Source organism: Pipistrellus hanaki, assembly GCF_964339955.1.
Source record: "Pipistrellus hanaki genome assembly, chromosome: 9".
Taxonomy (NCBI): domain Eukaryota; kingdom Metazoa; phylum Chordata; class Mammalia; order Chiroptera; family Vespertilionidae; genus Pipistrellus; species Pipistrellus hanaki.
Window position 1 is genome coordinate 18549852 of NC_140511.1, and position 23897 is coordinate 18573748.

The following is a 23897-nucleotide window of genomic DNA, read 5'->3' on the forward strand; positions in this document are numbered from 1 at the left end:
TCAAAAAAAGTGATACGGTTTCTTTTTAAAAAAATTATTGATTGATTTAAGAGAGAAAGAGAAACATTGAATTGGTGTTCCACTTATTGATAAATTCAGTGGTTGGTTCTTGTATGTGCCTTGACCAGGGATGGAACACACAACCTTGGCGTATTGGGTTGACACTCTAACCAACTAAATTACCAACTAAATTACCCCGGGTGAAGTGTTAGGGCTTCTTATGGAATTGAAGCCACCAAAACCTTCTCTGCAGCCTTAGCTATGCCAGTCAGCACCAGCCTGCTGCCATGTGAACTTAAAAGTGGATCCTTCAGCCACCAGTCAAGCTGCCCCAGCTGATCTGCATGGAGCATGGATAAACCATCCCTGCCAAGTCCTGCTTAAATTGGAAAGTTATGGAAATGGAAAATATTATTTATATTTAAATGTATGGTGTAGATTGGTGGTCTTGTTTCATTTTTTTGCATGTATCTGTCCAATTTTCTCAACACCATTTATTGAAGAGGCTGTCTTGACTCTATTGTATGCTCTTGCCTCCTATGTCCTACCTAATAAAAGAGTACTATGCAAGTTAACCATCACTCCGCTCCACCAGCCAATCAGAGTGAGTATGCAAATAAACCCAACCAAGATGGCTACAGCCACAGAGAGCAGGAGGGAGGCGTTTCCCCGGCAATGGAGGAAGCCAAGCTTTCTGCCTGCCCTTGCCGACCTAAGCCTCCACTCAAGGCTACAAAGTTTCAATGATAGAAGGTAAACAAATCCAAAGAGAAATGGCTGCTGCCACAGGGGGAGCAAAAGGCTTGGCTCCACTCTAGGCTACAACATTTCAATTGTAGAAAGTAAATATATGCCAGATACCAGGGCCTCCACTTGGGTCACTTGGAGGCATGGCTGGCCTGCAAACCACCACAGCCTCTCTCTCAGGCCACCCCATGCCCAAAGGAAACCCCCACCCTGATCTGGGACACCCTTCAGGGCAAACCAGCTGGCCCCCAGCTGTGCACCAGGCCTCTATCCTATCTAATAAAAGAGTGATATGCAGATTGACCATCACTCCAACACACAATATGGCTGCCCCTATGTGGTCAAAGATCCTGCTCCTATGTAAACACAAGATGGCCAACAGGGAAGGGCAGTTGGGAGGGACCAGGCCTGCAAGGAAGGGCAGTTGTGGTTATAAGGCAAGTAGGGGAGGTCAGTTGGGAGGCACCAAGCCTGCAAGGGAGGGCAGTTGAAGGCAATCAACCCTGCAGGGGAGGGCAGTTAGGGGTGACCAGGCCGGCAGAGGAGGAAGTTGGGGGCAATGGGTTGGCAGGGGAACAGTTAGACATCAATCAGGCTGGCAGGCAGAAGTGGTTAGGGGCAATCAGGAAGGCATGCAGGCGAGCAGTTGGGAGCCAGCAATCCTGGATTGTGAAAGGGATGTCCGACTGCCCTAAATGGGCAGTCGGACATCCCTCCAGACATCCCTCGAGGGATTCCAGATTGGAGAAGGTGCGGGCTGGGCTGAGGGACACCCTCCTGCCCCCATGCATGAATTTCGTGCACCAGGCCTCTAGACAAATAATAATTGAGTATAATGGCTTGGGTCGATTTTTGGGTTCTCTGTTTGGTTCCATTGGTTCTTGTGCCAGTACCAGGCAGTTCTGAGAACAGTGGCTTTGTAATATAGCTTGATATCTGGTATTGTGATCCTTCCAACTTTATTCTTCTTCCTCAGGATTGCTGCTGCTATTTGGTGTCTTTTTATTCCATATAAACTTTTGGAGAGTTTGTTCTAAGTCTGTGAAATATGCCGTTGGTGTTTTAACGGGGATTGCATTGAATATATAGTTTGCTCTGGGTAGTATGGACATTTTAATGATGTTGATTCTACCAATCCATGAACACTGTATATTCTTCCACTTGTTATGTCTTCCTCTATCTTTCAATGTCCTGTAGTTTTTCAATGTCCTGTAGTTTTTTGAGTATAGGTTTTTTACATCCTTGGTTAAGTTGTCCCACAGCTCCCTTAAGCTGTCCTAATTGTTTTTTCTTTTTGGTTTTCTGATTGAGTGATATGTTCAACTCTCTCTTCTAACACACTGATTCAGTTCTCAGCTTCTCCTAATCTGCTGTGTGTTCTTTATTTGTGTTATGTCATTCTTTATCTCAGACTGTTCTTTTTTCATAGTTATTATATCTTTTTTTCATGCTTTGAGCATCTTTACCATCATTACTCTGAACACTGTTTCAGATAAATTTCTTATCTTTGCTTCATTTATCTCCTCTTCTGGAGAATTCTCTAGTTCTTTCATTTATGGAGTTGTTATTTTGGCTGTCTGTTTGGGTTTGTGCCTTTGTGTTAGGTAGATCCTCTACACCTCTCAATTTCTAGTGCCATATAGTTTTAAAGGGTGTTTCTAACTAGACAAAAAGTGAAAGACTCCAGAGACCACCTCTGCCCACAGACTAATAGGATTTGGACTTGAATTGCCACCTTTCCCCACCTCCCATCACCATCATCCTCGGGTGTGGTGAGAGGTTTTTTGTTTTTTTTCCAACAGGGTAGGGCAGTTGCTTCTTGGAGGCTGTCATTTTTAATCTCTTAAGTGTCCTCAGGGCAAAATGTTTTCCAATAGGGCAATAGGGTGTTTCTATGCACCTCCTCCCACCCCCCCCAAGCAAATGTCTATGTGGGAAAGTCCTCCAGGATACTTCAGGTGTCTGCCTTCTGAGCAATATCCTTGGAGTCCCCAGGCTCCTGCTCTCACAGCTCCAGTCCATTTACCCACCCTCTTCCGGAGCAGTAGGTGGGTGACTCCACAGGGAATTTTGTGCATTGGCCTTTTAAGAGGGTTCCTGAATTTTCAGCTGTCACTCCCTGGCAGTCAGCATCCCACTGCTTTTCACAGCTAGATGTTATGTGGGTACGCATTTCAGTTTCATTGCTCTCTACTGAGCAGCTCAGCTTGAGTATTAGACCCCAGCATTCTCAGTGGCAATCCCCCACAGTTGAGATACCTCTTCAGGACTTCAGTTGCTCTCTGTGTTTGCCTAGCCAGTCCTTTCCTGCCTCTCCCATTACCAGTCTCTATGAGGTCTCCACTTTTGGTCCTTGGGTATAGGTATCAGGTTTCTCTCCTGCTATTATTGATTATTCAGGAAGTTTTTCTGTATTTTATTTGTAATCCCAGTTTGTGGCAGCATATCCATGTAGAATCTACTTACTCTGCTGTCATTTTTAATTATTATTATTATTGCCATCTTAAAAAAAATTTTTTTTAGCCATTCCTCAGTAAAAGTAACCTCCTTGCTGTTTTAATTTGCATATATATCCCTAGTGACTAATGGTTGACATCCTTCATATGTTTGTATATCTTCATCGATGATGAATCTCTTCAAATCTTCTACCATTAAAAAATATTGTTTATTTGTGTAATATTCCATTTTAAGATTCTTCATATATTTGGGATATGTTTTCTATTCAGTACATAATTTATAAATATCTTCCCCCATTCTGTGGGCTGTCTTCTCACTTGCTTGATGGATATGAAGCACAAAGTTCTTCATTTTGATGGAAGCACAATTTATTAATGTTTTTTTTTTGTGATTCATTTCTTTTGTGTTTTATCTTAAAAATACTTTGCCCAAATGACATCACAAAGATTTTCTCGTATGTTTTCTTCTAAAAATTTTTTATATTTAGCTCCTACATTAGGCATACATGGTATACGGGAAGTTTCGAAGTTTATTTGCTTGCATATGGATATCAAGTTGTTTCAGCAACATTTGCTAAAAAGACCATCTCCTCCTCATCCAGTTATCTAGGCAAATTTCTTGAAAATCAATTGACCATATTTATATGGGTTTATTTTTAGAGTATGGATTCTGTTCTCCCTTGATTATCTGTCTATCCCTGTGCCTATATTACTCTCTTGATTACTGTATTTTTATAATCAATCTTAAGATCAATTTGTGTAAGTTCCAATATTTGTTTTTTGTTTTTTTAAAAAAATGTATTTTTATTGGTTTTTCACAGAGAGGAAGAGAAAGGGATAGAGAGTTAGAAACATCGATGAGAGAGAATCACCCATCAGCTGCCTCTTGCACACCCCCTATTGGGGATATGCCCGCAACTAAGGTACATGCCCTTGACCGGAATCGGACCCGGGACCTTTCAGTCCGCAGGCTGATGCTCTGCCCACTGAGCCAAACCGGTCCTGGCCAATATTTGTTTTTTTCCCCCCAGTGTTCTAACTATTCTAGCTTCTTTATGTTTCCATATATGTTTTATATCATTTTAATTATGAAAAGATTGCTGGAATTTTGGTGAGGATTATATTGACTCTGTTGATCGATTTGCTGACAATAACATCTTGAAAGTAGTGTCTTTTATGATCCTATATACCTATTCACTTAGTTCTTTATGCAATGCTAAGCACTTTCCAATGTACAAGTCTTGCTCACATTTTGTTAAATTTATTCTTTGCACTAATGGTGGTAGGCCAGATAAGGCTCAATTACTAAGGAAGACTCAACGGCTCCAAATGACAAGGCTTATATATTTGTTGCAGGGAAAGAATCAAATATAGCAAGAGCACTAGAGCATTAAAGATAGTCATTGCATCCAGAGGCTCCCTCTTAGCAAGGGGTCTAAGTATGACCTCTGTCTTCTCTGCTGGTCATGTGGACACACTTTTTTTCGCAGGTTAGGTACCACTAATGTGTGCACAGAGCCATGGAACCCCAAGTGGAATCTAGGCTATTGGCAATCCTTATACCCTGTAGGATTATCCTTGATCATGTAGGCGTAGTCTTTCATGTAACCATCCTTAGGGTAGAGCCCTTTGAGGTGTCTCCCTGAGACCATATGCAAATCATCAACTCTTGCCAATATACATTGCTGACATTAAATATATATATTTCAGAGAGGATGGGAGAGGGAGATAGAAGCATCAATGATGAGAGAAAATAATTGATCGGCTGCCTCCTACACGCCCCACACTGGATAGAGCCCGCAACCTGGGCATGTATCCTGACTGGGAATTGAACCATGACCTCCTGGTTCATAGATTGACGTTCAACCACTGAGCCATGGCCAGGTGGGCTATAATGTTGACATTTGATACACATTGCCCTAAAACTCACTTCAGACCCATCAGTACAAAGCAACATTATCAAACAGTACATATCTTGTTGTGACAGGAGTATGAGACATACAATTAGGCCTTCAGCAGAATAGCTCAGGTTAAATCCAAGCATACTGGAATTAATGCTTTTGGTACTAATATAATTGAAATTTTTAAATGTTTTTTTATTTTTATTTCCAATTGTGTATTTACTTTTATATGAAAATAAAACATAATATTGACCTTGTATTCTGTGACTTTGCTAACTCACTAAGTAGTTTTAGTAGCTTTTTAGTAGGTTTCTTAGGAATATTCACATTGAAAACTGTGCAGTCTTTGATTTATGGTAGTTTTTCTTCATTCTTTCCGATCTGTATGATTTTGGTTTCTTTTTCTTGTCTCACCACATTGGCTAAGAACTCTTGAACAATGTTAACTGAAAGTGGTGACAGCCTTTTTTCTGGTTTTAAAGCATTCAGTATCTCAGCCTTATGTGGAATGTTGCTTCTAGGATTTTTGTAGATGTTCTTTATCAGTTGAAGGAACTCTTTTCCTTCTGTTCCCAGTTTTTAAAAATATGAGTGGATATTAAATTTCGTCAAATGCCTTTCCTGCTTTCATTAAGACAATCATTTGGTTTATCAGGGTTGGAGGGAGGATAGTCTGTTACTATGGTAAATTATATTGATTTTTGATTGTTAAACCAGCTTTGCACTTCTTGGAATAAATATTTTTTACCATGATTCTTTTTATATACTAGTTGATTCTGGTTGCAAATATTCTGTTAAAGATTTTTACTTCCGTGTTTATGAGACCTATTGGTCTGTAATTTTCTCTTTTTTGTAATGTTGTTAACTGGTTTGGGTATCAGAGCAATGCTAGACTCACAGAATGATTTGGGGATGTTCCTTCAGTATATTGCACAAGTTTGTGTAGAGTTATTTTTTATTTCTCAAATGTTTGGTGTAATGCACCAGTAAAACCATCTGTGTCTAGGAATTATCTTTGTTGGGTAGGTTTTTAAGCAAATTATTTTTCTATAATTAAAATAAGGCTCTTTAGGTTATCTGTTTTTTTCTTTTCTTTTCTTTTATTGAATGACCTTCAATAGTTTGTACTTTTCAAGAAATTTGTCCATTTATGTTACTGAATTTGTTAACATAAAGTTGTTAGTAATATTCTCTTATTAGCCTTTTAATGTCTGTATGATCTGTAATAATGATCTTTCTCTCTCATTTCTGATATTAAGAATCTTTTTCCCTGGGGGGAAGAAAAGCCTTCCAGTTTTATTGACCTTTCAAAGATCCAGTTTTGAGTTCATTGATTTTCAATAAAAACATTGTTTGTATGTTTTTGTTTTGTGATGGCAGAACTATATTTTTTTCTCATGACCTTTATAGTAAAACTCCCTTGTGTTGTAGTTGAATATATACTTTTGTTTTACCCATTCACCTTCTAGCAGAAAATATACTTTGGAACAACAATATTTATTCATCTTTGTTGTTTCCACAATCTTCAATTAAATTGCAATCAGTAATGGTAGATAAAGACCTTGGAAAATGACATAAGTTGATTTATTATTCTGGTAATATATCATATGGAACTCAATAGTAAGTTAAAGCAAAAAGGCATATAATTCTCATTATCTGGGATGGCAAATTTAACCTTTTTTATAAAAAAACTAGAGGCCCAACCCACAAAATTCATGCAAAGGGCTCTGCCCTCCCAGCCAGGGTGGCTTGCCTCGGCCCTCATAGCTGTGGCTTCATCTGGAAGGTAGTCTGGTCTAATAAGCATATTATGCTTTTATTATTATAGACTAGTGGCCCAGTGCATGAAATTTGTGCTCTGGGAGTGGGAGGGTGTCCCTCAGCCCAGCCTGCACCTTCTCCAATCTGGGACTCCTTTGGGGATGTCCAACTGCTGGTTTAGGCCTGATTCCTGTGGAGAAGGGTTCTTTTAGTATAGGGGTGTCGAACTCAATCAGAGAATGGGCTAAAATCTAAAATCCAGCCTAAATCGCGGGCCGAATGGTTTACTGAACAGTCATAAACTGACAATGTCATAAACTGACAGCGGAGTGCAGAGATGACAGCGCGGAGCGGGCCACATTGCAAGGCCTGGCGGGCTGGATTTGGCCCGCGGGCCTTGTGTTTGACACATGTGTTTTAGTAGCTTTATCTGATTTAAGGCTTTTTTTTTTTTTTTTTTTTTTTAAACCTCATACCAAGCCTTTCTCCCATGTTGCAGTGGAGATGAATCCAAAGAAATCCACAGTAGGATATAACAAAAGATGTATATTATTTTCTATTTCAAAACAACTGAGGAGGTAGAGCTCTACCTAGTAAATATGGGCTTACTACATTTAACATGTGACTGGAGTTAGCACAATTTTATTTCTAAGATATTTCAGAATTGCATCTATCATGTAATTTGTAGAGAGAGCTATGTCATTATCACAGCAGCTCAAATTCTGGGGGAGTGTAAATACTCCCATTATGCTTGGCCAACAGCTCGTAACAGAAGAGTGGATATTTGCTGACCTTTTCAGATCTTTTTAGATGAGGAAAGGTATAAATAAATGAATTCTTTGATTCCTGATAAATGGCCTGGAGGCTGAAAAGCAATAGAAAGGACCTCATTCTGTCTCTTGGGCAGTTTACGGCCTCTTTATCTGCGAGCTCAGCCACTCTTTAATGATCCCCAGGGAGCAGGCTCAGGCTGCATGCTTCCTCTTACCCATGCTAGAAACCTTAACAACTTCACCATTGCACTGATCCCTTGAGTTCTCATATCTTTCAAATTTTCTGAACTGTTTCACTTCACATCCTATTTCCTGCTCTTTACTCTCATGTAATATATTGATGTCATATTAATCTTGGAAAAAACGTTTAAATTATAGTTAACCCTTAAACAGTGCAGCGGTTTAGTAGGAACACCAACTCCCTGCGCAGTAAAATATCTGCATGCTACTCTTGACTCCTCCCAAACCTTAATTACTAATAGGCTTCTGTTGATAGGAAGTCTTACCAATAACATAGTCACTTGATATATTTTTGTGAATGTATTATTATATACTTTATTCTTACAATAAAGTAAGTTAGATAAATGAAATGTTATAAAAATTATAAGGAAAATTACATTTATAGTATTTATTGAAAACATTTTGCATATAAGTGGACTGTGCAGTTCACACCCATTTTGATGAACTATTTTGCCCCCCCCCCCCCCAAACTTTCAATGCTTACAAATAAGAAACTCTTATTGTTCAACTAGAGGCCCAGTGCATGCATTTGTGCACGGGTGGGGTCCCTTGGCCTGCCTGGCAATCTGGGCCGATTGGGGCCAGTCAGTGGGGGTGTGGATAGGGACCAGGGAGGTTGGCCGGCCAGAAGGAGGGACTACAAAGATTGGCTGTCTATGGGAAGTTGGCTGTGGGAGTGCACTGACCTCCAGGGGTCAGTGCACATTATAGAGACTGGTTGACTGGTCATTCTGGTCATTTGGTTGTAACAGTTGCTTTGGCTTTTATATAGATAGATAGATAAAGGTTCTTCTTGTTTCACCTTCTTGGGATGTGGATTCATTCTCAGTTATTTACCATTTAAGTATTTTTTTTTTAATTTGCCAAAAACATTTATTTATTTATCTATTTATTTTTTATTGTTTGAAGTATTACAAATAGTAGTACATATGTCTCCCTTTTCCCCCCCATTGACCTCCCCCTGGCCTCCCCTACCCCCCAGTACATGCCCTCACCTTGCCACCCCCCAAGTGTCTTGTATCCATTGGTTATGCTTATATGCATACGTACAAGTCCTTTGGTTGATCTCTTACAGCCACCATCACCACAACCTCCGCTGCCTTCCCCCTGTAGTTTGGCAGTCTGTTCAATGCTTCTTTACCTCTGTATCTACCTCCCCCCCATTTCTTTCCTTTAAAAATCTTGCCTCTGCAGATTAGAAATAAACATATAATAACAAAAAACGTTTGAGTCCCAATTTCAATGTCCAACAGTTCTGAGTCCCCATTTTAATGTCAAATAGTTCCTTATGTGTACATGTCAGCAATGATATCTGGGTGGTGGGTACATGGTGGCAATGCAGGTCTGACCCTCTCTGGTTTGGTCCTAGGTAACCTGCAGCAATGCACAGCTGCTGCCTGCTAGCATGGCAAGGCGTTGTCACCGTCTTCCATGTCTGGACTGTTTCTCCTCTTGTCTTTGTGGTTGGAGCATGCCTTTCAATTCCTCTCTGTTGCAGGAATCCACATGGTCTTGGAGTTGTTTTCTGAAAATATACAAACATATTCTTGACCAAAAGTTAATATAGGAATCTTTTCTATATAATTGATTTGGGATCATTTTTATTTTTGCCCAAACGATTTTCCTTTGTCTTATTTAGACACCATGTGTGTTTTTCATGGGTGTCTTGCTTTATTTCTGCCCTTCCTGGCTGCAAACTGTCTCACCAGCTGGGCCTCCTTCACCAATTCAGGCTGGATTCAGTTGCTCCCTTTATTTGCTCCGGGACAAGGCTTAGGACATGTCCAGCTATTCCACCGCCATTTTGTCTCCCCCATTTAAGTCTTAATGAATTATCTTTTCAAAATTTTTATTTATTGTGGTAAAACTTACCCTATATAATAAAAACCTAATATGCAAATTGTCTCCTTGACTGGGAATTTGACCACTTGCTATGACTTGCTCTGACCACCAGGGGGTGGCTTGGAAAATGGCAGGCATCGGCAACGCAGTGCTGGCAGTGGAGGCGCTGCTGGTCCCGATAGGCCCCGATGAGAGCAGGACTGGTGGGATGAGAGCAGGACTGGCGGGATGGTAGAGCAGGTGAGTGGGTGGTGCCAGGCCAAGGTGGGTGTGAGTGGGGGCCTGATTGCCTTGCTGATCTCCCCACAGATGGCAACCAGCAGTGGCAGTGGGGCCTCTGCCCGGCTCCCAGGCACTGAGTGAGCTGGGCAGGGGTCCAACACTGACCGATTGAACTGCAGATGGCAACCAGTGGCCGCCAGGCTCCAATAGCCTGATCAAAGCTAGGCCATAGGCTGGGATGGGGATCTGGGGGTGGGTGGCAGCAACCAACCTCCCAAGGCGCCTGGGCGCGGGGCTGCTACCTCTCACTGGCTACCTGGGGACGGGGGTGATGGGTCAGAGGTGTGGTGAGAATAAGGGGTATCCATCGAGCTCTCATTTCCCCTGCTCCCCTTCCTTGGGATGCCAGGGCTTCCCCTCATCCATGCGGCCTCTTCTGGGTGAGCTGGGCTGCAGCCGCCAGGACTGCAGGGGCCAATCGGGCTTCCTGTGGGTTCACTCAGGAGCTGGTCTGCAAGGCCTGCTGGGAGAGAGCATGCTGTCCGCCCAGCTTCCGTGAGGAGCTGCTGGATGGCCTAGAGGCTGACACTGTGCCCCGGCCTGCGGTGTCCGGCTGCGCTCCCCACATCTCCGTGTGGGGACTTGGGCGTCATAACTCCGGTGAAGAGGAATGCATGGGAGCCTTGGGGTCCAGCTGGGACCTGCCCTTCCACGCTAGACACTTGTGCTTCGATCGCCGGCCAGGCCTAGGGATCACATCTGTACACTACTTTCATGCTCCAAGCCTCTGGTTTTATATAACTAGTGACCCTGTCCACGGATTCATGCATATTGAAAGGAAATTAATTAGAAGGTGGCCGGCGGGGTGGCGGGGTGACTGGGCGACTGGGCGAGATGTGCTGGACACACCCTGGAGCCAATCTCCCTCATTTCCTCCCTGTCTAGCCACATCTGGGGTGGTGTCATGGCTCAAAGGGTGTCTGTAGAGTGAGTGGGGTCCCTCTGGCAGGTGGGGGTCCTTCAGCCTGGCCTGTGGTGATTGGGCTGAAACTGGCTCTCCCACATCCCCCGAGGGGTCCCAGAGTGCGAGAGGATACTCTGCAAAGTTGCTGTCTTACAGGTGTGGAATACAAATAGAAGTGTGCAGTAAACCAGATTCGGGACCGACAGTGCCCTAGCAACAACATAACCTGCAGCTGACGGTGGGATTTTGTGGCCCTGCGAGGAATCTGGCTCCCTCCTCTCTGGTTTTGGGGTGATCACCTGAGAATCGAATCACCACTGCCAAATCACTGCAGCTCACAGCTCCTGCATTGAGCTCTTGTCCCCTGGTGGTCAGTGCACATCATAGCTACCAGCGGCCATTGGCAGAAAAAAAGATTCCCCACCCTGTCCTAAAGTATATACTGTTTAAAGTATTTATAACATCATTTGCGGGCCATACAAAATTATCAGCTTAATGATTAGTCTGTTATATTTGGTCAAACATTTAATTAACTCACTTCTAATGCCATAGCAGGACCAGACCAAATTGTTCTGGGGGACCTTATAAGACCCTCAGGCCAGACCTTCCCTACCCCTGTTTAAGGACCTTAAGAGTTAATTTTCTTTTGAGACCCTGGATGAGTAAGATCTAGTCTGAGTTTGTTTCCTTCTGTTGCCTTTGCACAGATTTCACACTCCTCCAGAACATTTGTCACATAGTTATTTGTTTGTATAATCAACATCCCCTTTAGGCTGGGCTTCTAGAGAACAGATACAATCTCTGTTTTATACATCCCCACACCCAGGACTCAACAGCACCATTCTTTACTTAGAATTGATGTTCAATAAATATTAGGGGAATAATAGAGATACTGAGAAGATTATGTTGACTTTCTAAAAGTAGTTTAGCTTCATTCTTTTATAGTATGACTGCATTCTACATTGTTTATTCCCTTTTCTGACTTTGTTTTTTTTTTTTTGAATATGCTTTCTTCCTTAAAATGATGACCTTAATATCTACCGCCCGGTTCTCCATTTGGTTATCTATCACACTTCAAGGACTTTTCTTGTTTCTTGTGAATGTTCTTCTTGCCTAAACAGAGCTAAATACTCCTAGTGAGACCTTATTGATAGAGAGTTTTAGAACCTCTAGTGTCAAATTTAAAAGAAATTAAAATTTTGTTGATTAATTGACAGTCATATGGAAAATTGTATGAGATGATGCTTTTGCCTGATTTTATTGGGGAAAAATATGCTTGAACTAAATATTTTGAATAATAATGTTTTTGTGATACTTAGATTGCTAGCTATTCCATTTTCTTAGTTTATAATATTTCCTATATGCTATTATAACTATTCTTTGAGGGTTTGCTCTATAAATAGATTTCTCATGTGGGTGATAATAGAATTTTCTTATTTTTTTTTCCTGCTTCCCTATTTATTTAGTATGTAGAAATGGAAATGGGTATTGATTATTATTTGATGTCATTTTATCAGGTATATGCTTATTCAAAATTCGTTGAGTTGGTAGAATCACAGAGCTGAAGCACCAGTGATGTATAAAATATAAAGATGTATATACATTCTTATTTTGTGTATCCCCAGACTTTGTAAAATGATTATAGTGTACCCCTTATTCATAGAAAAACCCCTATTTTTCTATGTAGTTGTTAAATTATGTACTTTGGAATGCCAGAGAGGTACTTTGAATTGCCAGAGTGTGATTTTTTCAAATTTAAGGAAATATTTAACTGCAGGATTTAGATTGTAATTTTCTAACAATGTTATAATTTAAACAAAATTTTATCTTCACTTCTCCTTACCTGCCTAAACTATGAAAACAAAGGACAGGTCAACCATTTTGTAAATTGCCGTAGAATCAGTAGTAGGTTTCTGTTCTGTTGGCTTGACTTTCTCCTCTCCTTAAAGCTTGAGATAAGGATGTGTTTTGAAATTATTTTAGAACCACATTTTCAAAGTGTCTGAACTTGTAAAATGTTAAACAATTCCAGGATTAGAAGTAGCTTGGTGTAGAGAGCTGCTAAACTAACTGTCAGAAACTGGTGAATCCTGAATATACAATGTTTTGTTTTCTGACCACAGGCTAGTTTCTTAACTACTTAGAGCTTTGATTTTTCTCCTGTTGTTCAAATCAAGTAAAAGCACAAAGGGAAATATTGATAGCCTATGTGGTATAAATGTGAAGTGGCATTTGCTTCTGTGTTCAGCTCCCGTTTTTGGCTGCATCAGTACATTCTCCACGTGCTTCTCACCCCTGGGCACATAATATAAAATATAATGTACCCAGCTGCTTACAGCAGTAGCCCCTTCCCCATTTCCTCATAAATTTTGTTTGTTTTGCTAGATTAGGGGTGTCGAACTCAATCAGAGAAGGGGCCAAAATCTAAAATCCAGCCTAAATCGCGGGCCGAATGGTTTACTGAACAGTCATAAACTGACAATGTCATAAACTGACAGCGGAGTGCAGTGATGACAGCGCGGTGCGGGCCACATTGCAAGGCCTGGCGGGCTGGATTTGGCCCGCGGGCCTTGTGTTTGACACATGTGTGCTAGATACTACTAAATAAAAACACAACTAGTAACTAGCAAAGTTAGAATTCAAATCCAAGTCCTTCCACACCTACGCTGTGCCATTAACCAATGTACATGCTCTCAACTATCAGTATTCTTTTACCACCATTAACTGTAGAATGGTGATCATGAGAATCTGATTTTTCAGAAATACCTATTAATTAAATGGAAGGTGTAAAAAATCTTGAAAAATAAAGAGATTAGCGTATATGGCATTACTTTGTAGTCAAAACAGGAAAAAAATGGAGTTAGTGTATGTTTAGTACAATGTGACCTATTGTGGATCAAGTGGAACCCATCTCTGCTTCATTCAGAAAACTCAAATGTATGTGTGTTGGTAAATCTGGAACATTCAGTTTATAGTGCCTTTATGAGATGCAGAATGTACTGTAACGTGAAAAATACGAGGTGTATTCTTTCTTCACTTAAACTGATTTTTAAAGTATTTATCAGTCCTTTTTTGTTTATATATAAGACAGAAGACAAATCTGATGTTTGTTTTTTTTTTTTTACACAATTTATGGTTATGAGATAGCATATTGTTTCCCTTCAGGGATATGTCATTCTGTCAAGTCTGGTTTAGTCATGCTTAGAATAAATTGCCTTTTTTGTGTGGTAATTTTCTGAAACTATTAACTAGAAATTTAAAAAAAAAAAGATAATTAAAAGATTTCATTTAAAGTGCAGCATGGGGAATATAGTCGATAATATTGGTATAGCCATGTTTGCTGTCAGGTGGGTACTTGTAATACCAGAGGATCACTTTGTAAACTATATGATTGTCTAACCACTATGCTGTATATCTAAAACTAACCCTATATAATAAAAGGCTAATATGCAAATTGACCAAACAGTGGAACAGCCAGTCACTATGACTCACACTGACCAGCAGGGGGCAGATGCACAATGCAGGAGCTGCCCCTTGGTGGTCAGTGTGCTCCCACAGTGGGAGTGCCGCTCAGCCAGAAGCCCTGAGCTGGGCCTCATGGCTGGTGAGTGCAGCGGCGGTAGCAGGAGCCTCTCCTGCCTCTGCAGCAGCTCTAAGGATGTCTGACTGCCGGCTTAGGCCCACTTCCACTGGGGAGTGGGCCTAAGCCAGCAGTCAAACATCCCCTGAGGGCTCCTGGACTGCAAGAGGGCACAGACTGGGCTCAGGGACCCCCTGCAAGTGCATGAATTTTGTATACTCGGCCTCTAGTATGTTAATAATATGCTAAGGCCACTCAACCTCTTGCTATGACGTGCACTGACCCCCAGGGGGAAGATAGTCATCTGGTCGACAAGTCACTATAATGTGCACTGACCACCAAGGGGCAGACGCTCAATGCAGGAGCTGTCCCCTGGGGGTCAGTGCATTCTCACAGGGGGAGCGCCGCTCAGCCAGAAGCCGGGCTCTCGGCTGGTGAACACAGTGGCGGTGGCGGGAGCCTGTCCCACCTCCACAGCAGTGCTAACAATGTCTGACTAACGGCTTAGGTCTGCTCCCATGGGACGCTGTCAGCTGGACATCCCACGAGGGCTCCCAGGCCTGGCTGAGGGACCCTCCCAAGCACACCAATTTTGTGCAACACGCCTCTGGTATAAAATAATACTGAAAGTTAACTGCAATTGAAAAAGAACAAAAATTATTGCTAGAATTAGTTGCTTACATTGCATAGAGACAGAGATGTACTTTTTAAATATGCACACTTTAGTGAAAATCCCCTCCCTCCACACCTTTCTTTACAAAGTCAATTTTTTGAATGATAAAATGGTAGCACAGGATAATTGTCTTATGAATAGATCTTTCCAGACTTGAAATTTAATTATACCAATCACCCAGATTTAAGTATAGATGCATCTCCTAAGTACTATCAGCAGAAGGAAGCGATAAAATCATTGTTGCATGTATCATTTAGAAAATGGAATTCAACATAGGAAAAAAACAGTTCTCAGAAAAGGCTATTAGATTTGAATTGTCCTGTAGATATGATACTCTGCTATTACAGTCACATGTTATATCCAGCAACCTTTTCTTTTATTTCTTTTTTTAATTTAAATTTTATTTTCAATCACAGTTTACATTCAGTATTATTTTGTATTAGTTTCGGTTGTACAGCATTGTAGTTATATAATCATATAATTTACAAAGTGTTCCTCTGATATTTTCATACCTACTTCATACATCGTTATTACAATATTAGAGTCCCGGTGAATGAAATTTGTGCGTGGCAAGGGTGAGGGTCCCTCAGCCCAGCCTGCACCCTCTCGCAATCTGGGACTGCTGGCTCCTAACCACTCTGCCTGTCTGCCTGATTCCCCTAACCATTCACCTGCCTGCTTGATCGCCCCTAAGTGCTCACCTGCCTGCCTTATCACCCCTAAGCATCTCTGCCTTGACCCCTGCTGCTATGGCTTCATCTGAAGGTTGTTTGGCTTTCCAGTCTAATTAGCATATTATACTTTTATTATTATAGATTATTGACTATATTCCGTATTCTGTACTTTACATCCCCATGACAATTTTGTAACTACCCATGTGTAGTTTTTAATCCCTTCACCTTTTTCACGCAGTCTCCTAACCCCCCTCCCGTCTGGCTACTATCAGTCTGTTCTCTGTATCTATTAGTCCAGCAACCTTTTCTTTCTCTGAATTTCGGCTGCTTATTTCAGGTTCCTCTACTTTTTCTTTTTTTTACTTTTCAAACGAATGATTCTTTGCCAGCAGCATTCTTTCAGCACATCAAACTTGGTTTAATATTGCAAGCTTTTGCTACCTTTGTTTCTCAGGGTCATTGTTAACCAGATGAATAATATCACCCAGGAGCAGTATTTTAAAACCTTCAAGGTTTTTGTTTTTATCATTGCTGTTCACCTTGTTAGTTCTGTGAGACATTTTAATGTAAATCACAGTTGTCTTTTGAGGTCATATATAATATACTTAACTAGAGGCCCAGTGCATGAAATTCGTGCATGCAGGGGTGGTTCCCTCAGCCTGGCCTGCACCCTCTCGCAATCTGGGACCCCTTGGGAGATGTCCGACTGCCAGTTGGACATTCCCCTCGCAATCTAGGACTGCTGACTTCTAACTGCTGGCCTGCCTGCCTGCCTGCCTGATCACCCCTAACCACTTGCCTGCCTGCCTGATTGCCCCTAACTGCTCACCTGTCTGCCTGCCTGATCACCCCTAATCACTCGCCTGCCTGCCTGATTGCTCCTAATCACCTCTGCTGCCTTCCTGATCTCCCCTAACTGCTCATCTGCTTGCCTGATTGCCCCTAACCACTTGCCTGCCTGTCTCATTGCACCTACCTGCTCTCTTGCCTTCCTGAGCACCCCTAACTGCCTCTGCATTGGCCCCCATTGCCACAACTTCATCTGGAATGATGTCCGGAAGGTCATTCAGCTGTCCAGTCTAATTAGCATACTAGTATGCTTTTATTTTTATAGGTATGTAATTTCATATTTTCATTATTTTATATTTAAAGTATGTATATTTCAATATTAATTTCATCAGAATGTGATTTTAATATTCTTTTGTTTTATAAGATAATCTCTAGGTAACAGACTGAGAAAGCAAATGCTCATATGTTGGAAATATCTTTGGTTATTGTTTGTGGGCTGTGTTTTCCTTTTTTAAACCTATGCAGAGTCACCTGAAATAATCACATTCTTTTGATATTTTCTTACTTGCAGGTTCTATAGCTTCTTATCTCTTTGTAGAGAAGATACTGCTAAGGTACTTTGCTAAGGCAATTACCAGCATTTCTTATTTGTGGGATTTTTTTTTTTTTTTTTTGCTTGTTTGTTATTATAGGCTTGAAATTTAAGTAGGTCAGAAAGATCAGATTCCCACAGTTAATACAATAAGCATTTATTGAGGGCAAGATATATTGTGTTAGTCCAAGTACATCAAAGAAATAAAAATCAAATCAAAGAGCCATTCTGAGGCAATGCATTACTTTTCTATTGCTGCATAACAAATTTCACAAACACAGCAGCTCAACACATTTATTCTTGCATGTTTTCTGTGGCTCAGGAGTCTGGCTGGGCACAGGGTAGCCAGTTGGTCTTCTGCTCAGGGTCTCACAAGACTGCTGCAAATGTAATCAATGTGTTTCCCAGTCTGCAGTCTCACGTAGGGCCTTGAATGAAGAAAAATCCTCTTTCCAGCTCACTCAAGTTGTTGGCAGAATTTCTTTGGCAGCCGTGTGACTTAGGGCCCCTGCTCTTTGCTGGTTGTTGGCTGGGACCACCCTTAGCTCCTAGAGGCTGCCCATAGTTCCTTGCCATGTGGGCTGTTTTATATGTTTGCTTACATCATTAAGCTGGCCAAGGGGGAATGTAGGTCTTCAGGGGTCCTCAAACTTTTTAAAGTGGGGGCCAGATCACGGTCCCTCAGAGAGCTGGAGGGCCGGACTATATGAACTACTAATTCCTACTGTAACACCTCGGCTGCGCTCACTGCCCAAAAAACCTGGTGGGCCAGATCAGACTCCTCTGCGGGCCGCATGTGGCCCGCGGGCCGTAGTTTGAAGACCCCTGGATAAGTAAGATGGAATCTATGCTAATAAAAGCCTAGGTGGTTGTCATGCCCTCACGCTGTCACAATCCATCACTAGGTGGGTGGGGCTTGACACTGCATGTGCGGCGTGGGGGCAGGTCCCAGTGACTGCTCTGCGCAGCTTCTGCTGGGGGAATTGTGGCCCTGTGTGCGCCGCAGAGGTGGGACCCCCGGCTCTGGCCTACTTCTTTGGGGCAGTCCATCAAGGAGCCCTGGGTGCGTGGGCAGGGCTCACCTCTTTGGGGCAATCGATCCCAGGGCTTCTACGCTGTGAGAGGGCAGAGGCCAGGCTGGGGGAGGGGGGGCACCCCTTCCAGTGCACGAATTTCATGCATCGGGCCACTAGTCCTATATGATAAAGAAATAATATGCTAATTAGACCGAACAGCAGAACGACCATCTGGTCATCCTTCCAAACGACATTCTGGGTAAAGCTGAGGCTTGTGAGGGTCTGCCGAGGCAGCCAGGACTGCGAGGGCCAGGCCCCTTGCACGAATTTTGTGCATCGGGCCTCTAGTCTTATATAATGTGACACAATCATGGGAGTGATAGCTCATTACCTTTTGCACATCCTATTGGTTACTCACTCTTATCTAGTTTTTCTGAATTTCATTTCTTGAAAACAACAAACACATTTCCACTTGTGGGCCTTTGGTGCTTGCTATTTACCTACAAGTCCTATGCAGATGACTTTCTCTTCCTTATCCTTTAGACTTCTGCTCAAGTTAACCTTCTTTCGGAAAGCCTTCTCGCCTATCTAAAATTTCTTCATTCCACCCAGTCACTCCATAGTCTGCCTTATTTGTTTATAGCACTTACAATTCCTTGATATACAGTATTCGCTGTTCATGTGTGTGTTTTCCTACTAGAATGCAAGCTGCACAGTATCCTCAGTGCCTAAGATAGGACTACTATAGTAGATATCCAGTTAAGTGTTTGTTGAATAAATGACTAAACTTCTTTTATTAGTTTTAATTATATTTTATCACTTCTAATCCCATAAGGAATTTGAAGTAACTTTAAAAAAATACCTCCAAATGTAATAAAATATCAGGCATGCAAAATATAGATAAAATAGAAATGACTGTTGGGACATTTAATATGCAGGTTATGCAAAGTTTTGGTTTTAAAATGTGAATAAGGAATTTGGCTCTGAGATCTTACCTGTTAAAATGAAAAGAACACTTTTTTCCATAAGGAGAAAACTTTCTTCTCTAAAGAAGCACAGCTTTTTCTTGCAATTCAACAACTATCCTACAAGACATAAAATAATACATTTTATATGGCAATGGTTAATACCTATACTTAAAGTAAACTGGAGAGGTGATACCAGGATAAAGTTTAGGGAGAATGTCTCTCTGAAAACTGACTGATAAGGTACCCATATTTCTTTTCCACTCTTTGCTGACGCCCCCCAGTATGCCTGCATGCTTCTCTGAATAAGGTAGAGCTCTTTTCTGACAGAGTAGTGAGATATAGTCTACTCATTATTCTTAAATAGAGGCCTGGTGCACAAAATTTGTGCACAGGTGGGGTTCCTAGGCTTGGCTGGTGATTAAGGCCGATCAGATTCCCTGCCTCCCCACCTCCCTGCCTCCTCCTCCTTTCCTCGCTTGTGCACCATCATTGCGTGGTTCCCCACCTCCCTGGTTGTCCCCCTCTTCCTTCCCTTGCCTTCTGAGTTTGCCATGATCCGCCCCTGGTTCCCCATCCCAGCCTGGGGCCTGGCCCCAATCAGGTGATTGGGACCTGACTGCCAGGGTGAGGGTCCAACTGCCACTGAGGTGAGTGGGCAGCTGGCCAGTTGGGGCCTGCCAGCCGGGGGTAGGGACAGGGGCAGGGACCTAGGAGGTTGGCTGCCAGCCCCGAGGAGGGAGCTGGCCCTTGGCCCCCCTGGGAAAGGGGCCTTGTCTGCTGCCACCCACCCCCAGTTCCCCATCCCAGCCTTGGGACTTGCCAGTGGTGTTGGGGGTGGGGGGTGGTGGTGGTGAGGAACCAGGCAGTTAGCTGGCAGGCCCCATCAGTGAACAGAGCCTGTGGGCTGAGGGTAGCTCCTGTGTTGAGCATCTACCCTCTGGTGGTCAGTGTGTCTCATAGTGACCAGTTGTTCTGTCGTAACAGTTGCTTAGGCTTTTAAATATATAGATTAGTAGCTTTTTCCAAAGCAAGTTGAAAATTAGCCAAATATGTCTTTAGTTGAAGGATATTTCCTGTAGGTGTTCAAATAAATAGCTGATAACTATTATTTTATCAAGTTTCTCTATGATAGTTTGTATTCTTTTATTAGAAAATTTTGACATCCAGCATATTCAATGAGGCATATTATTAGTGAGTTTCATAATATAGTAACTCCAGAAATCTTAATATACCTAAATGGAGAATTAATTGCATTTTAATAGGGAAAATTCCCATCAGTTTGACCTGTTTACTTGATTAGATTGGAATTGAAGGTTCACAACTAATTTGAGGTAAATATTTTATTAGTATAATCATTAAGTTTTCTATTGCATTCATTTATTAATAATTCAGCCAATTAATTTAAATTATTATATGGCTTAAATAATTCAAATTCTCTGAAACAGTCTAGATAAGATGTAAATAATGTTTGTCAGTGATAACATACTAACTTGAAAATGACCACATTGAGTTCCCAAGGTTCATTTCATGTTCCAATATATTCTTTTCTTTTGGACTTCCATTTCTAGTCTTATACCTCAGGAATTCTTTTGGTATAAGGCAGATAATATTTTGGAGATGGAAGATAATTATTACATATCCTGTCAGTACCTGGTTAAGAAATTCTCAGTTTCCTGTTTTTGTTTATTTTGTTTTCTAATTTAGAATTGATTGGTTGGGTATTTGTTGAGGGGAAAATGATTTGAAATGTGTTTGCAATGCATCACTAATCATGAGAGGAATTTTTCATAGCACTTTTACTTAAACACTACAGTAGTTCTTTTCTTGTGTTTTTGTTTTCAGATTGTCTTCTTTTATTATCATAACTGTCTCAACTCTACATGGCTGTCCTTTCCCCTGCCTGTTTTGTTCTATATATTCTGTCTCTTTTGCCTCCAAGCTTGTTACACAACTCTTATTACCTTTCCAGTCTCCCAACTTTACTTCCCCTCTATCTGTAATTATTGTTGTCTTTTTCTTTGCGTGATGTAAGAAAATACAATTACTCTGTGTTTTCAGTAATAGATAGACCTCTCAAGGTTAACACTGGAACTTGAAAAAAAAAAGGGGGGGGGGCATTTAGATTGAGATTTTACCAATGTTAATTGCTTATTTGGTTTGGAAAATACATGATTTTTTTTAGTGAAAAGAGTAATTTTCCTTTTTGTTTTCCCTTTATGTAATTTATTCTTTAAAAATGTACAGGAAGGATAATTATAGGTGTCCTCATGCAATGCAGGCTTTCATTATTTAGTGGATTCTCTCTCAAAGGATTTGTTCAAGGAGAAACTGTATGTCTATATCCTAGGGAGGTCATGGGCTCCAGCACTTGGGGAGTGCACTAAACCTTCTTACAGACAGTGTTTCTAGAATTTATCTGAATCAGTGACATTGTGGAGTCCTGAGAAGAATACATACTTTAAGAGCACATTTTGAAGTTTAATGAGCCTGTGTTTAGAGGCTGCCTCTGTTGGGTAATTATTGAACTTGTTTTATTGTCAGTTTTATCATTTGTAAGATACAGGCAGTACCTTAAAAGGGAAGTTGTGAGGAATTATTCAAATATTAAACATCTAGCCTGGTATCTGGCAGATAGCATCTCTAATTACTGTTTTGAAAATTCAGAGAGATGTTTAATGGCCTTTGATTTGCTCGGTGAATTTATTTGGATTGTCACTTGTCATGCATTGGAACTGAGGGCACATTCAGCAAAATCATGGCATGGATTAAAGAATAAATTAAGGGAAAAGGGAGCATTTTATGGGGAATAGCCAGGATCAGCAAGACTTGAGGCATGAGTTCCCAATCCCCTTATTCTACATAAAGAGGTACCAGAATTTTGACAGTTTGCTCAATATATAGAGCAGGGGTCCTCAAACTTTTTAAAGTGGGGGCCAGATCACGGTCCCTCAGAGAGCTGGAGGGCTGGACTATATGAACTACTAATTCCTACTGTAACACCTCGGCTGTGCTCACTGCCCAAAAAACCTGGCGGGCAGGATCAGACTCCTCTGCGGGCCGCATGTGGCCCGCGGGCCATAGTTTGAAGACCCCTGATATAGAGCATAGATTTTATTCCAGTCAAGGTAAACTGTTCTATATTATTCCCCCTTATTTATTATAGAACTAGCCATAGATTTAACCTTATCAGTGAATAATTGCACCAACTCGTTGGGAACCAGACAGTATAGGTGGATGCCTGTAGTCATGTGAGAAATTCATCTGTCCAGCATGTGGAGACCTGGGGCCCATGGGAAACTAAGAGAAGACACTATGGTCCTATCTGAAGCTGAGCGTGATCACAGCCTCTCCTGTGGGGAGAAAGGGATGGAGGAGTGAATCCAGCTCATTGGCGAGGCATCCAAAGTGACTCCTGACAGCATTTTCAGACAGTTCTACTTCTTGCATCACACTTTACTGCCCAGGGTCAGTAAATCTGTTTGCTCAAGTGTCAAATTAAATGTTAAATGTTATGTTTGTTTATTTCTATGCTATTTAAGCAAGTTGATGTCTTTGAATGACTCTTAAACAAATTCAGTCTTAGAATGAATATTGTTCCCGATGAAAATTGGTCTTAATTTGCCTAGGCACAGCCCAGCTTCATAAAGTATTATTGATTTGTTCAGGCACAATGTAGACGCTTACTCTAGGAATTAAAGGGTAAGACGAACTCTCTGTCCACAGGGAAGTTAGTGTCTAGGGGTAAAATAGAAGTGGAAGAATTTCTTAAAACTAGAAGAAATACCACAAGAGAAATCACTGAAATGGCTGAAGGTAGAAAGTCAGAAAAGGACTCAAAAGATAGCCAGTGTTAAATTTTACTTAATCATCTTAATTTTGTCTTTTGGGGGAGAATGTCAAGCATATTGACAGCTTCTGCATTTTCTAGTCTGTGGATAGGACAGCAAGGAGAGTGATTAAATAAGCAAACCCAAAAAAAGTGCTCTTTGGCTTACAGAGTTTGGAGCCTAGCAAAAATTTTATTTTAATTCTTTGGGAATTGTGGTACATAGTAGTTATTAATAAATTGTTATTCAGAGCATTACATTTTAGTGTCATAAGCCGACAGGTGGAAATCTCCTGAGGGGTCCCAGACTGCAAGAGGGTGCAGGCCGGGCTGAGGGACCTGTCTCCCCCCACCCCCCCCCCAAATGCGGGGTGGAGAAAAAATAAATGAGCAAGTATCTATCAACAGCTTCTAATGGCTGTTAAAAATGTTTTACTGTTTAAGTGCTAAGGAGGGCAGTTAGAAATTGTATTAATCACTGCATGCTAAAACTGCAATTTGCCAGGAATTAAAAAAAACACACCAAAAAACAAAAAAAAGACAAAGTAGTAGAGTACTGAAGTACCGAATACTTTTTTCTAGATGTTAGGCTTGTGAGAGAGAAAATAAAATTAGAGGTAAGTTTTAATCATAGCCATATGGTCCTTTGAATAAAGACCATTTTTAAAGGAATTCATTAAGCCTTGCTGGCTTGGCTCAGTAGTTGAACATTGACCTATGAACCAGGAGGTAACAGTTCAACAGTTCAATTCCTGGTCAGGGCACATGCCTGGGTTGTGGGCTGGATCCCATTGAGGATGTGTGTGCAGGAGGCAACCAATCAATGATTCTCTCTCATCATTGATATATTGCTCTCTCCCTTTCCCTTCTTCT

The 23897-nt window shown here is 41.4% G+C and overlaps 1 protein-coding gene across 1 annotated transcript in view; it reads left to right on the forward strand.

Moving 5' to 3' along the window:
• DDX10 (DEAD-box helicase 10) overlaps positions 1-23897 on the forward strand; it is a 203794-nt gene that overhangs the window by 86355 nt on the left and 93542 nt on the right. The gene's annotated exons all lie outside the window — the stretch shown is intronic.